General features: G+C 34.6%; 1 long non-coding RNA gene and 1 pseudogene across 1 annotated transcript; both read left to right on the top strand.

Annotated features, from left to right (window-relative positions):
* The first annotated feature begins 7,106 nt into the window (after window positions 1–7,106).
* LOC125216771 (uncharacterized) lies at window positions 7,107–8,935 on the top strand. The gene is made up of 2 exons (XR_007175456.2): window positions 7,107–7,364; window positions 7,650–8,935. It is a non-coding gene; the product is annotated as an uncharacterized LOC125216771 (long non-coding RNA).
* Window positions 8,935–11,799, top strand: LOC148930857 (G-type lectin S-receptor-like serine/threonine-protein kinase At2g19130 pseudogene; annotated as a pseudogene).
* The last annotated feature ends 3,359 nt before the right edge of the window (window positions 11,800–15,158 follow it).

Here is a 15,158-nt window from a genome sequence, read left to right as displayed (position 1 = left end):
AAGTGTGGTGGGGAACTTGGCGACGCAGGGGGAGAGATTTCAGTCTCTGTTGAGCTTGATTCAGAAATGGATTCGCCGGAAGAAATGGAGTCGCCGGAGGGTTGAGTCGCCGGAAGAAATGGAGGGAGGCAGAATGAGAGAATTGTGGAAGAACTTCTTTTCGCAATTTTTGTGAAGTGACTGAGGCGTTCATGTTTTGATTAGGATTTGCAAATTTTTAAGTTATGGGTAAATATGTATTTTCCTAAAATTAACTAGGCTTCCATGATAAGTAACATAAGATTTTTGGTAGTTACAAATATGATTAAAACATAGGATTTTAGTTGGACTTTGTGCGGGCCGGATACAAAACATGGGCTAGTATGTTTGGTAACATAACTACCAAACACACAAATAAACCCAGATTAATCTCTTATCTTGGCGAAACATAGCTACCAAACGCAGCCTAAAAAAAAGCCTGATGCGCACACATATGTTGCGACGATAGTCAAACCACTTAATTTTTTAATCTATACATATATAAAAAGCGAGTTTTGGTCTTATTTTTGAATATTTATAAATTTTGGGTTCAAACTTAAATACTTATAAATTTTGGGCTTGAATGTGAATATTTACTTATAAATTCTGTTACAATTGTTTTAATAATGAACATTTACAAATTCTTAAAACCATTATATTTGGTGTTATACTAATTAAATGTTATATTACCATTGATTATATGAAAACAACAGAAAACTTCTCTATGCGTTATTTTTAATTAGCAATAAAATGATCGCTATTCAATTGAAATGACTAACCAATTAAAAGCAATTTAATTATGTCATTGATTATTTTGAAAGAGTAATAAACTTCTTTAGGCGTTTTTTAAACCATCAGCACTAATTTCTCTAAATAATCATTAATGACTATTCAATTGAAATGGAAGTTTTAGGGTCTCTAACTAAACCACAATTTTATTTATTTTAATTGTCATTATTAGCTAGATAAATTAGGCCTTTTTTATTTTTGTGATGTACGGTGGGTTAGGGTTTAGGATAACTTTTTATGTTTTTTTGTTTCCCTATAAATATCTATTATTTTCTAGGGTTCATTTCCTTCTTATCTTCTCTTATTTGAGCATGAATCCTCTGGAGAAAGAAGAATTTTCTAAACCATGGAATTCACATTCCTTCGTGATCTAAAGCCTAGTACTACCAAATTAGTTACCAAAGTCGGTGTGTGCGTATTTTTGAATTGACTAAATATGGTGATAAAACAAATGTCATTTACTTGGAATGTATTTTCCATGATCGTATGCATGGTGTTGTTTTTTTTTTTTTTTTTTTCCTATTACGTTCTTTTTGTTTGTTCGTCTAAAACCATTTATATGCTATCAAATGCAGATTGAAAATGTTGCTGGATATGCACTTTTTGGTAAATTTTTTATATTATTATTATTATTATTATTGTTGTTGTTGTTGTTGTTGCTACTATTGTTATTAATATTATGTACTTATTTATCTTGTCTCGGTGTCTAATTTTTGTAGATATAATTGGTGTTGTTGTCGACCTCGACAAGCTTATCACACAATCTAATTCTCGGTTCATCGATATTAAGATTGTTGATTCGCAATGAGTATTGAAACATCATTTTGTTTATATTTTTTATTTAATACACCCTCCGTCACACTTTAGGAGTCTCGGTTTACCATTTTTGGGTGTCCCACTTTAGGAGTCCAGGTTGGAATATTCCATAAATGGTATTAGGCCCCATATTCCACTACCCTTTTTCCACTCACATTTTATTATAAAACTAATATAAAAAAGTAGGACCCACATTCCACTATCTTTATTCACCAACTTTCCTTTACATTTCTTAAAACTCGTGCCGAACTCAAACGGGACTCTTAAAGTGGGACGGAGGGATTATAATTTTTTGAGTTGCTTTAGTTGCAGGCTTAATATAGTTTGTTGTCCACTATGGGAAAGTGTTATAGATTCATATCTTGAGCAAATGGAAAATACCGTAGGACAGATTCCTGTTGCATTAATATAGTTTTTGTATATTGTTTCGTAGAATTTTAGATTGGAGATGCTTCGTGTGTATATGTTTTTGGATATTATTAAATCAATAGTTATACAACCTAAATATTTTATAGTGTTAATACTTTTTACATTTAAAATTACATTCATAGCAAATCAATTCAATATAAAAAAAATTTGGTGTTATTTTCATATATGTTTATCCTTTAGTAAATAAGAAACGCATAGTTCTACTTATGACTTAAAAATACATAAAAATTAAATAATTGACTTAATTTATTTTGAGTTTTTGTATAGAATGATTAAATTATATTATTAGATAACGAAATTTTTAGATTTGGATGTATTATTTTTGATATAATGATATTGTTTCTAAATTTATTAATTAATTTACAATCTAAAATTAATATTTTAAAATATTTAATCTGTGCATCGCACAGATGTGATACTAGTAAATTACTAACATCCGAGATTAAATATCACTTATTCATGAACAATTAGTTTATATTACATGACATGGGGATGTGATCATATCATAACCCATATTTATGGTGATAACCTAATAATCCTCATTTTATGGACAAAAAATATCATTTTATGGAACAGAATATCATTTTATGGAATAAAAGTATCATTTTATGTATGCTGAAAAAATATCATTTTATCATGTATAAATATCATTTTTAGTAAAAATGATACTTTTGACCCATAAAATGATAGGGTTATTAGGTTATCACATAAATATGAGTTATGATATGATCGCACCCCACATGACATGACATGTGAGGGTAAGTACAACTATAGATAATCCATTTAATTTTCAATTTATTAATACCAGAATGATACCACTATATATACAGGGGCTTTCCGAAAAAATCACGGACTATATAAATTTTAGCTCTTAAATTTTAGTTTTGAAAATACACTCTAGAAATTCAATTTGGTAATAGTGATTGTTGCACATAAATTTGTACAAGCTACTTAGAAAAATGAGCGATTTCTTTATGGATAATTTCTTATATTTTTTTATCATAATTAAAATTTAAAATATTATAAAATTAAATGAGATAAAAAAGGAAATATAAAATACAAAAAAGGAAAAAGTACACGGCATGGTCAACAAACAATATCACATTAGCGGCCCAATCGTGATCTAGGCCCAATCTCTCCCCAGACCTCAAGCGCTTGAACTATAAACTATATATATAATCAAAATACAATATTGAATAAATTTATGCACATAACATTAATTTATGACTCGACAATCTATAAAAGACATTAACGGTACAACAAACTCATCTTATAAAGACATAAAATTAGAGACACAACTATTTGTATTGAATTTTTTTGAAATGTAAAGCGCAAAGAAAGGCAAAGGCGTCCTTGAGTTAAAGACATATTTGTCAATTAACATCTTTTGGGACACTTTCATATGTTTTTCTTAATTTTAATTAATTGGACACCAAGAATAAAGATAATTTTTATATATATAGTAATATATTTAAAAATACACATTAGCATATTTAATTGCATGTGTAGTTTTTTTAGTGAAAGAAATTATTTTATCTAGTGCTCCTCAGGATTGACCTAGAAACGAGTATGGAGTTGGAATTTGTCCCCTCATCCCAAATAAGAAAAGAGAAATGTTTTGGAGACATAATGGCATTGCCGTAATAGGGTGTAATTAGTAATTTTGTATTTAATTTTATTTTTTATTAAAATTATAGTTTATCAATATACCTTATTGCCCCTACATATATAATTATCTAATCAAGGAGTGTTAGTTAAGATCTACTCCATAAGAGTGCTTCATTAACGGAAATATATATGGATTTAGCTGGGACCCACAGCTTTAAATTAATTGATCCATATCATTTTTTTACATGTGCTTTAAAAACAAATGAATTAAAAAGATAAGAAAAAATGTCAACAATTTTCGTTAATAATGACAAAATAATTAAACATATATTCAAAAATGTTAAAATTTCGAATGCTTAAAATTAATACAGTACTATATGTTTATTTAAAAATATACAGTTATACTTTATATTTTTTGTTGTAAAATATTAGAATCCTTAGTTCAATTCAATATTACATGTAACGCATTTATATTTGATATAAGATATATTAATTCTAAATGAGGTTACAGTTTTGATTATAAGAATTCATAATTTTGAGTTTTTTTTATGTACTTTTTCCAAATTTTAATTTCTGTAAATGTCTAATTTTTGGGAACGTTATAATTGGATCTCGATCAAAATATAATCACATGATCTTAATTCTTAACTTGTTATTCAATATCTTAAAGATATATAATTAATAATTTTCTTTTATTTATAAATAAACTTCTTGGCTCATTTCGCTATCATGCAATAATTTTAAAAAATTGATACGATATGATTTATTCATACTAATTGAATTTAAGGTTTTGAGTTCAAAATTTTAAAAATTTTATAATTAATTCTTTACTTTTTAAAATAATATTAAATTATATAAATTCTTAATTTTGGAACTTTACAAACCTCTATCAAAAAAATTATCACATTTTAAACTCATTTATTTAATATTTCAAAGCTTCATATTTAATATTTACTCTTTTTTATAAAATATAGTACTAGAGTCTTAGCTTAATTCTTCATGCAATAAATTAAAATTTGAGAAATAATAGTATATTAATAATAATTGAGTTCACATTTTTAATTATAAGAATTTCATAATTTTTAATTTTTATTTTTAAATTTGATTTTTTAATTATTACAATTTTAAATAAGTAGAAAATTTGTAATTTTGTAGAATATATACTCTCAAGAAAATACAGATATATAAAGAAAAAAAAATGAAAATATGTGTGGTTATGTTAATCAGACATCACATTAATGTACCATATTAACTGAAATTCTTCACATTAAAATCCCCTAAAATTAGAATTATCCATAATTACACTATTAAGAATATATTAGTCAAAATCTATATTATATTTATGGAAAAAAACCATAAGCATATTATGGCATCTGAATCACTACCCATAAGAAAATGAAAGCTGGCGATTATGAAGTTAAGAAGAATAGCAAAAACAGGCTGGTGGGGAAAGTCATTTATGATGATGGATGGTTGCATCAACCAATCAAATGCATACCATATTTATTACTAATGACGTCATTAATAATTATCAATGAAGGTCACCTCCATTCCCCTCAACATCCCATTCAGATCTCAACCTTACCAAAAATACGAATTACACTTGTGAAATAGCAATACCTATGCATGTGTGTTCCATGTGCATTGTATCAAAATATTTAAAAGAACAACAGAATAGAAGAGATTACTTATAAGTAGCAGAGCTACATAAGTTAAAAAATGCATATAAATTACTAGTCTGCAGTGTCAACTCTATACACAAGCCACTTAAATAACTAATACAACTTATGTTAACTATAGTACAATCTATATCAACTACACATACAACCTAATGTAATCATGTTAATAATCTGTAATGCAAAATGTAAAACATACCATAAGGAAGGAAAGTGGTCCAGCAAAGGCATTCTTCTCTGTGATCGACCAATTTTGTTTTACAAATTTGAGCACTGTTATTATATATGAACACCAATTGACATTCCTCACGTTATCCAGATCATCAATTATCTCTCCAATCTTAGATTTTACCATTCCACATGTTGATTGCTCAATCAATGTTGATTCTAGTAAGACCAAGAACATCCTCTTGAACTGTCTTCCTCCTTGAAGATCTTCCAACATAACATCTTCAACTATGATTCACGCTTGCTGGTTTCGTACCACATTTCTCTGCTATCTTCCTCATGAAAGCTGCATTACTTTTACACTTATCTCTGGAGTAATTAATGTCACCTCTTGGAAATCCATATACAAGCTCCACATCCTCTTCAGTGATATGAATTTTTTTTCTCATTATTAAGCTTTATCTTGCACTTATTTTCATCAAATTTTTTTGATAATGCTAATGCTAATCTGCTGGGAATGTAATCGATTTTGAAATGTAGGACACTCTCGAAACCCAACTCCTTCACAGAATTAATCTGTTCCTCATTCAGTCTGCTTATTGCATCAACAAAATACATCGGCTTCCTTTTCACTAGAAGCCTTTGAGATAGATTCTCGGCAATAACAATCTGTTTTCCATCCTCTACACTTCTCGGCAATAACAATCTGCTTATTGTATACCTCCTGCAATTTTTGTTGAACTGTTATTAAGCAAATGGGAGAGTTCTATTTATACAAAATTTGGAGGAGATCGATGGAGTGGAGAGAGTGGGATTAAAATGGGTGAGAAGTGGAGTGATGGAATGAATAATGGAGAGTTGAGAGAGTGGAGTAATGGAGAAGAAGCTACCGTAACAGTGGATGTTATCTTTTTCTGTAATTAACCTTAATTTATGAAATTAATTAAATAATAATATTGTCATTATCTATTTTATCTATTATTTTAGAAACACTATCAAACAACATAAAAAATAAAACTGATATTTCTTAATGTCTACCAAACGTGTAGAATAGATTAGTAATCACATTTATTAAGATAATTTATATGGATATAATTTAACTTAGGATTATTTTATAAAGCTACCAAACTATGCCTTAATCTTATGGATTAGTGGCCCATATTGCATCTCATTTCTCAATTTAGCTAAATAATCTCAACCTAACAAGACCACATATATATATATATATATATATATATATATATATATATATATATATATATATACTCCATATAATTGATATTAGACAAATAGACACCATTTAATTTTAAAATAAAGAAATTTTTTGTCATAAATCTACATATGATTAAATAAATTTATTCTAGATTTACCCTACGGGCCATAGGCTCTACTAAATAAAAATATTTATCACAAATATATAATTAATCGGGTATTAGTCGGGTACCCTAATACGAATTTTGGATACCCGAAACACATCTGGTAAAGTGTCGGGATTGGATATACCCAAAACCCACGGAATAAATTTCCGGGTCTACTTACACGACTTTTCGTATTTGATTAAGTATTCGAATTGTTTATATAACAGAATATTCTGATATACACTGCCCATTAACACAACCCGACCTATTTAAAGTTACTAAAATGAAAAATTAAAATTCCTTTCTTATTCTTGAATTTGGGGGCTAGGGCACGCACATTCACTCCTCTCCATGGGCATCGCCAACGCCATCGCCAAATCTGTTCTTCGATATCTGAGTTCGATATCTGAGTTCAGCTTCTGATCCCTCCGTCGTCGTTTTCAAGGCTGATCGGCGGCGCCTTGACTCCTCTAATCTGATCTCCGGCGGCGAAGAATCGAAGGTTAGTTACATTACATGAATTGTTTGCTCGGCCCACGTTCTTCTCCTTAGGTTGTTAGGATTTGATGTGAATTTTATTTTCCTTAATTATACTCCTGATTTAATTTATTTATATAAGAATATCTATAAATATGTATGAATTTTATCTTCCTTAATTATATTCCTGATTTAATTTATTTCCATGTCCCATTAGGATTTGATACAAGAATATTTGATACAAGAATATCTATAAATATGTACGAAGCTATCTTGTTCCTATCCCTAATTTATTCTTACTTTTCTTAAGCTGCCGTCAAAGTAATATGGAGAGAGATCCTTCCAAGAAAGGTTTGCAAGAAATATGGATAGCCCAAGAAATATGGGGAGAGATCCTTATGAGACTCCCGATCAGATGCCTTATGAGGTGCAGGTGTGTTTGTAAGTCATGGCGCAATCTAATAGAAGAGGATCAGTTTGGGACTCCAAAACAATTGATGGCCTTTGTTAATCCTGACAAGACAGGGTATGGAGTCGCTGATGAGGACGGCCAGCCACTTTTCCGATTCTACTGTCTCCCTTCAACTCCTCCTCACCATCGTTTGGTAATTAGTTCAGTTAATGGTTTGCTTTTGTTGTGGGATGGATTAGATGATAATCTTGATGCTCTTTTCGTAGTCAACCCAATGACTTGCGAATATACTGAGCTTCCTCCTCTACCTACTCGGAGGTGTCTTTATGGATTTGGAGTGAGCAAATTAAGTGGACAATATAAGATATTGTGCATTGATGAATCTAGGTTTTCTCATGTGTACACTCTATGAGGAGAATCTGACTCTTCGTGGAGAAGGATCCCAGCACCACTGACAACTAGATTGCCTACAACAATGCAATTGCGGGACTCAGTTACACTTAGACCATCATTTGATTATGCTATATTTTTTAACGGAAACATTCACTGGGTTGCTTGTGATTTAGAGAATAATTTTTTAGTTTGTTGCTTTGATCTTGAAAAAGAGTTGTTTACCAGTTTTCCTCTTCCACCCCTTGATCCGCGTATGTTGATTCATCCCGAGGATAAACGTTTGGCTTTCTTATATTTGGGATATCGCCTATACATTTTAGAGGATCGCCTATGTTTATGCGATACATCATATCCTAGATATGTTGCCAAAATTTGGAAGATGCACAACTATGGAGATGCAAGCTCTTGGATAAAGGAATATGACTTCAAGTCACCAACATTCTATACAACTCCGCTCAAAGTATTGACGAATGACGACTTGTTTTTTACTGGCCATGGTGGATTATTTATCTACTCCAAAAACACCAAAGCTTGTGCTGGACGCAGTTTTCTTCATCAATATTACTATTATTACTTTCCTAGTACCACTATTTACATCCCAAGCTTTTTTTCACTCAAAACATTGGGAATTCACAATGTTCGGTTATTATGTTTTTATTAGGAATATTTTTGTACTTTTATAGATTTTTGTAAGTTTGTTTCATTAGAAACTATTTTTTAGTGATAGTAGAATTTTGTACTATTTCTTTCAGATTCAATCCAAATGTATCACAATATATACTTCGGCGTGATGTATTTTGTATTCAAAACTTGGCAAAAGAATTAAGAACCTTTGATATTAAGGCTAATTTCACAATCAATTTAGTGAGCCCCCGCAATACAAGAACCTTTGATATTAACATCTCCTTTGCCCACAATTTCACCCTTCAAGTCCTCCACTCTCTCTCTCTCTCTCTCTCTCTCTCGAGAGAGAGAGAGAGAGCTTATACTAATGCGATTCTTGCTCTGATCATCCTCTGTTTCATCAACACCACATTTTTGTCCCATGCATCTGACACCCTTTCACCAAACCAAACTCTCTCCGGCGATCAAACCATCATTTCCTCGGGTGGCGAATTCGAGCTCGGGTTCTTCTCTCCAGGTAACTCTTCCAAGCACTACTACATAGGCATATGGTACAGAAAAATCACTGACAAAACCGTGGTCTGGGTTGCAAATAGAGAAGCTCCTATTTCAGACAAGAACTCTGCCCTACTCAAGGTTTCACAAGGTAATCTGGTGCTCGTAAACGAATCCCAGATCGAGGTCTGGTCAACTAGCTTAAGCACCAACTCAACAAGTTCTGCATCTGTTTTGCTTCTTGACTATGGGAACTTGGTTTTAAGACACGGGTTGGGCTCGGGTTTATGGGAGAGTTTTGATAACCCTTCTCATATATGGATGCCTGGTGCAAGACTTGGGTATAACAAGATTACTAAAAAGAAGCAATTTCTGACATCATGGAGAAACTCAGAGGATCCTGCTCCTGGACTGTTCACATTGGAGATGGATCAACAATAGCCAATATATAATGAGGAGGAAGAGTGAGCAGTATTGGGCTATGGAGCTTGGGATGGTGTGATTTTCAGTGGAGTGCCGTAAATGAGGACGGCGATTAGGCAAGGCTACCACTTCACGTACGTTGACAATGAGAACGAGAGCTACTCGTTCATGATTCGCGATCCGTCATTTATCGCAAGGCAGTTCTTGGATGTCACGGGGCAGTTGAAGCAGCAAGTGTGGACAGAGTCTGGCTGGCTCGGGTATTGGTTTAGGCCGAGGCAGTGTGAAGTTCCTGCATATTGTGGGGAGTTTGGTGTGTGCAATGAGCCCTCACTGCCAATCTGTAGTTGTTTGGAGGGATTCAAGCATAGGTTTGAAGGTGAGTTTGGTGTGTGCAATGAGCCCTCTGGTGGTTGTGTGAGAGAGGATGGATTGGTGTGTGGGGGGAGGGAAAAGAATCAAAAGATGAGTTTCTGATGAGACCGGGCTCTCGACTGTGGAGAGTCGAGAGCAGAGGCGATTGTGAATCAGGCTGTTTAAGTGATTGCTCTTGCACGGCTTATGCATATGATGAAGGCGGATGTTCGCTTTGGGAAGGAGGGATTTTGAATCTGCAATGGGTTGGTGAAGGAAACAGCAGTGGGAGAAGTATCTACATTAGACTTTCTGCTACTTCCTCAATTTTCCGATGCCAAATGAGCGATAAGGGTGTTAAAATTGCCACTGCGGTGGGTTGTTCCGTGGCGGTGTTGGTCGTCATGTCAGCAGTCGTGGCTGTACTGTGGAAGAGGCGGAGACAAAGTATTAGGACTAATAAAGTGGTGGAGGGTTCTTTGGTTGCCTTCAAATACAAAGATTTGCAGAATGCAACTAAGAATTTCTCAGATAAGTTGGGTGGAGGGGGCTTTGGTTACCTGATTCAACCGTTGTGGCTGTGAAGAAACTCGAGAGCGTTAGCCAAGGCGAGAAGCAGTTCAGGGCAGAAGTCGGGGCCATTGGCACGATCCAACACGTGAATCTTGTTAGGCTTCTTGGTTTATGTCGTGAAGGTGCGAAGCAGTTGTTGTTAGTCTATGAGTACCTGCATCTCTTCAAAGCCGACGAGTCTAAAGTTTTGGGGTGGGGAACGAGGTATCAGATCGCGCTGGGAATAGATGGAGGAGTGCAGGGACTGCATCATTCACTCACAACGATGCGAGGAACTAGAGGCTACCTCGCACCAGAGTGGTTAACAGGAGTCGCCATCACAGCCAAAGCAGATGTTTACAGCTATGGGATGTTGCTGTTTGAGCTCGTGAAACACGGATGATGATATTGCTAACAGCTTCTTCCCTTCATTGGCTGCAAGTGTGATCGTGAATCGAGGCGACATGCTTGGTCTTCTAGACCCTTTACTGAACAGGGACGCGGACGAAGAAGAGGTGTCGACACTATGCAAAGTCGCTTGCTGGTGCGTTCAACGCGATGAAAACACGAGACCGTCAATGAGCCGGGTTGTGCAGATCCTTGAGGGAGTTTTGGGTGTGAGCTCGCCTCCGATTCCACCGGCTCTCACAGCTGCAAAACAAGAAAACACAATGTTCTTCACTGATTTCTCCACATCAAGTGTGCCCTAATGGCCTAATCCCCTCCCCAGAAAAGCTCAACAACGCCAAATTAATTCTCTACTTCACATATTTCAATTTTTCAATGCAATTTCAATATGTAATTCAATTCAATAGTATGTTTGCAGAAATAAACTGTCTTCGATTAGCCTCCAATTTCGGTGTTTGTAACTGTCATCATCATCAATTTCACATCCAACAAAATCACAATTCACAATGCATACCTATCTAGAGAAACAGTTATCTAATTAAAGCTTAGATTCCAGATTGAGCTGATCAAACTTCAACATATTCTTGTTGAAAACGTGTGAAATATGGAGAGGCTTTTGGCCTTTCATGTGGCCCAAGTCTTTTGGCTTTTCATGTCCTGTAACCTCCATTTGGTTTATGGTGTATCTTAATGGCAAAGACTTTTGAAGTGGTCTCTCCTATATAAATAGGTGGGTTTGAGAGATGAGAAAGAGACCAATAAAAAAGCATTCTCTCTTACGAGTCGTTGACATTCGATATTCTCGCTATTGATATGTGAATTATAAGTGTTATTTGTTAGTTGTTGACATTTTAATACGAGTTGTTGACATTCGATATTCTCGCTATTGATATGTTAATTATAAGTGTTATTTGTTAGTTGTTGACATTTTAATACGAGTTGTTGACATTCGATATTCTCGGTATTGATATGTGAATTATAAGTGTTATTTTTTAGTTGTTGACATTTTAATACGAGTTGTTGACATTCGATAATCTCGCTCTTGATATGTGAATTATAAGTGTTATTTTATTGAATGTTGAAGATTTGAAGATTTGAATGTTAAAGATTTGAAGATTTGAAGATTTGAATGTTGAAAAAGATTTGAAGATTTGAATGTTGCAGAATGGAAGATTTGAATATTTGAAGATTTGAATGTTGAAGATTTGAAGATTTGATGATTTGAATGTTGAAGATTTGAAGATTTGATGATTTGAATGTTGAAGATTTGAAGATTTGAAGATTTGAAGACTTAGAAAATTATTTCAAATGTATTTTATTTTTGTCCTCTACATTATTAATGAAAAGACAATTATACCCCCGTATTGACATAATGTGATAGCTGTTGACATTAAGTTAATCTTATAAATTACACTACAACAAATATATTAGATAGCGACGCAAAATCAAGGGCGCAATTAGTTTGCGTTGGGGTTTTTCTAAAATAGTTGAAATTAAGGACGCTTATACAAAGCGTCTTAAATTAAGTTTGAAATTGAGGACGCATAAGGTAATGCGTCTCTAGGTATTACCTCCCTCCCTGAAAATTTGACACAGTTTACCATTTCGGTCCGTCCCTGAAAATTTGATACACTTCACTTGTACCATTTTTTGCAGTAGTCCTCATATTCTATTAACTCATTCCTACTCATATTTTATTATAAAACTAATACTTTAAAAGTAAGACTCGTATCCCACCAACTTTTTCAACTCACTTTCCATTACATTTCTTAAAAAACTCGTGTCGGGTCAAAAGTGTAGCAAATTTTGGGTGACGGAGGTAGTATAACTTTATCCTAGCATTAGCATATCTTTATTGAAAGAGAAAAAAGAGTAAAATTACAAAACCGGAGCAAATCTCCCCCTCTCTACGGAGGATGATAAGGAGTGGACAACCCTAGACGAAAAGGCCCACTCGACCATCATATTGAGCCTGTCTGACGATGTTATCATCGAAGTTGCGGATCAGGAGACGGCTGCTGCTCTTTGGACAAAGTTGGAGAGTCTATACATGACGATGTCTCTAACCAACAAGTTTCTCTTGAAGCAACGTTTGTTTCGGTTACGAATGCAGGAAGGTACGCCCCTTCGGGATCATCTGGAAAATTTGAATAAAATTTGGCTAGATTTGCGTAATGTTGAAGTTAAAGTAGAAGACGAGGATGCTGCTTTAATTTTGCTGGTGTCTCTGCCTGAATCTTACGAAAATTTTGTTGAGTCTTTTATGACTGGCAAGGAAACTCTTTCGTTGGAGGATGTTCGATCTGCTCTCCACATTAGAGAGGATCGTCAACAGGCAACGAGTTCAGCCACAGAAGATCTGCCATCGGGATTATCTGTTACGGGTAAAGGACAGAAGAAATTTGGACAGAAGAAGCAGAACTCAAAAGGTTCAAAAGGTCCTAAAGGCCCTAAGCCAGATGACATCTGCAGATATTGTAAAGAACCAGGGCATTGGAAGGCTGATTGTCCAAGGATAAAGAAGAAATTGGGCAAGAAGGAAGATGCTAACGGTTCTGCGACTGTGGCAGAAGCTGATGACACAAATTCGGAAGAAGAATTGGCCTTGGTTGCGGATGAACAGCCACACTGTAATGATGTGTGGATTTTGGATTCTGGAGCGTCATATCATCTCTGTCCTCACAGGGAGTATTTCAACACTTATGAGCAGATAGATGGAGGCAATGTTACCATGGCCAACAGTGTTGTCTGCAAGGTGGTTGGCATCGGCTCAATCAGGATTAGGACTCATGATGGGGTCTTCTGCACCTTGAACGATGTTAGGCATGTTCCACAGATGACGAAGAATCTGATATCCCTGAGTACATTTGATAGTAAGGGGTTCAGTTTAAAAGGTGAAGGTGGAGTAATGCGTATTTTGAAAGGTTCGAAGGTGGTTCTGACAGCTTTGAAACGGGGTACCTTGTATGTTCTGAGAGGTTCCATCGTAGCAAATTCTGCTGATATTGCATCATCCGAGGTTGCAACCAAGGATATGACCAAGCTGTGGCATATGAGGCTCGGTCATATGGGAGAACGTGGCATGAGAATCATGTCGAATCGTGATTTTCTTTCGGGTCATAAGGTGCAGAAACTTGATTTCTGCGAACACTGTGTGTTGGGGAAGCTTCATCGCAGCAAGTTTCCAAAGAAGGGTGTTCATCGAACGAAGGGGACACTTGACTACATTCATATGGATTGTTGGGGTCCCTCACGTGTTGAGTCTATTGGAGGACACAAGGATTTTGTGTCGATGATTGATGACTACTCGAGAATGACTTGGCTGTTTATGATGAAGCATAAAGGTGAGGCATTCAAGAAGTTCAAAGAGTGGAAGACTCTAACTGAAAACCAGACTGGGAAGAAGATCAAGCGATTGAGAACATATAACGGTCTGGAATTTTTTTCGTCTGATTTCGATGAGTTTTGTAGGAGTGAAGGGATCGTTCGCCATCACACCGTTAGACATACACCACAGCAGAATGGTGTGGCAGAACGCATGAATCAGACGTTGTTGGAGAGAGCAAGATGCATGCTCTTCCAAGCCGGTTTTACTAGGAAGTTTTGGGTGTTAGAGTTTGTATACTAGAAATCACGTTTCGAGTGATTGAATACTGTAAAACTCTTATTTTATTTTCCAATGAATAAAACAGATTATTTTTGTCATAATGTTGTTATGTTTTACATTTAATGGATGTTAATGCATGTTTAAATGTATAAGTTAACTTAACAAAGTCTAAGTCTTTGTTTTAGTAGACCGGTTGTGGGCGTCGTCCACTTTAAGGTAATACGGTCAGTTCTAAACAAAGAAAAATATGAATTTCACAACCTAGATGGAATTAGACTACCCATCGAGAAAGGTTGCAATGTCAGTCCGTATATTTCTAAGCCTTACTGAAATAAGATGACATTGGTGTGGTATAGCACTGAACGGATCTAACAGCAAGACTTGCCTTGGGCTATCTACTGAAAGGCGAGGTCTTGATAAATGTTTATTTCTTAATCAATGTAGGTTAGCATTGAGCATACGGTATTGATTATGCATTGCTTTGACTTATCAAATGGTGCGGGTTTTTCGTAACCCAATTATCCTGATATATTGGGCAGTGGTGATCGATA

This window comes from Salvia hispanica, chromosome 3 (assembly GCF_029641045.1).
Source record: "Salvia hispanica isolate PSC_SH4W2 chromosome 3, Shi_PSC_v1, whole genome shotgun sequence".
NCBI classification, from domain to species: Eukaryota; Viridiplantae; Streptophyta; class Magnoliopsida; order Lamiales; family Lamiaceae; genus Salvia; species Salvia hispanica.
Note: the sequence above shows the minus strand (reverse complement) of the source record. Positions and strands in the feature narration are given on the sequence as shown.